Source organism: Nannospalax galili, unplaced genomic scaffold (assembly GCF_000622305.1).
Source record: "Nannospalax galili isolate Female #2095 unplaced genomic scaffold, S.galili_v1.0 scaffold884, whole genome shotgun sequence".
In the NCBI taxonomy this organism is placed as follows: domain Eukaryota; kingdom Metazoa; phylum Chordata; class Mammalia; order Rodentia; family Spalacidae; genus Nannospalax; species Nannospalax galili.
This window is the reverse complement of record NW_008352264.1, coordinates 1,321,185-1,322,517: the sequence shown is the minus strand read 5'-3', so window position 1 is coordinate 1,322,517 and position 1,333 is coordinate 1,321,185.

Here is a 1,333-nt window from a genome sequence, read left to right as displayed (position 1 = left end):
AGATTTTTATCTGCTCTAGATTTTTTTTTCTGTTTTAGTTATTTCACGTAAAAAAAGTATATTATGAGTCACTGGTGGGGAGTAGGGAAGTGTAGTGGAGGCGGCAAAGGACAGAGAGAGGGCAAAGTGAACAATTCTCTCTCAGGTCCATTAAATGTCCAAATAGAGTGGCTTAGGTGTGGGCAAGTGGTAGGTCTTGTGGGGTGGTCCAGGGCCACTGGAACATTGGCAGGTGCTGATGGCATCACTCATCCCCTTGTTGAAGAAGCAGGAGGTGGATTTCTTGGAAAGATGGACGGTGCTTGGTTTCTCTTCTCCAGCAGCTGAGCATCAGCTTATACACAGAGTCAGGACAAATAACTGGTTGGGGAAGGTATGTCTTTGGGAACAAAAATTTTAAAAGAGAGAGAAAATGTATATTAAGAGGACGAAAAAGGAGAGTAAGTTGTATTATAGCTTGATTTACTCTCATCCCTTTCTTGAACTCAACCATTGAAATGGGTGTGGTGTCTGTTCTTCCAGCTCATAACAGTTCTAACTCAACAGGCCCTTTCTTGTTCCCTTGGTCTTCTCTAGTTCTTTGCAGCAGGATTTCATAATGGACCATCCTGTGGTCCTGCAAAAGCTGAGACCAATGCAAAAGGAGCTCCCGGCTTCAATTTGTGAGGGTGATCTTGGTTGAGCCAATATGGTAGAGATTCAGCTCCATAAAGGATTTGGATTATATTCCAATTTTGTTTGGAATAAAATGTCAGCCAGATGCAGAATTGGGATGCATGATGTATTTGTGTATTCTTCAAGTGTTTCTTTCTAAAGATATTTTACAGAAAGCTCTATGCTTTCCTTCCTCCATACTGGAGATAAATGACTTAAAATTTACTTAAGCTATGAACTCTAAGTGTGAAATTTCTTCTAGAATTTACAGTATCAAAACTTTGCTTCTTCTCGTGTCAACTGTGTCCAATAGGCTAGCTCTGCTATTTAAAAATGAGATAATCAGACTTGTGTAGTTGAGTGCCTAAAGAGTCCATTTAGCAGCTGATAATACTGAAAAGTTACAGTCCCTATATGCTAATTTCAAACTTTAAAACATGAATACTGGGGGTCTGGAGAGCTGGCTCAACAGTTAAGAGTACTGGCTACTCTTGCAGAGGACCCAAGTTTGGTTCCCAGCACCCACTTGGTAGCTGACAACTATCTGTAACTCCAGTTCCAGGAGGTTCAATGCCGTCTTCTGATGTCCATGGGCACTGCATGACACAGATGCACTTACATACATGCAGGCATAATACTCATACACATTAAAGAAAAATAACATTACGGTGATATTTGG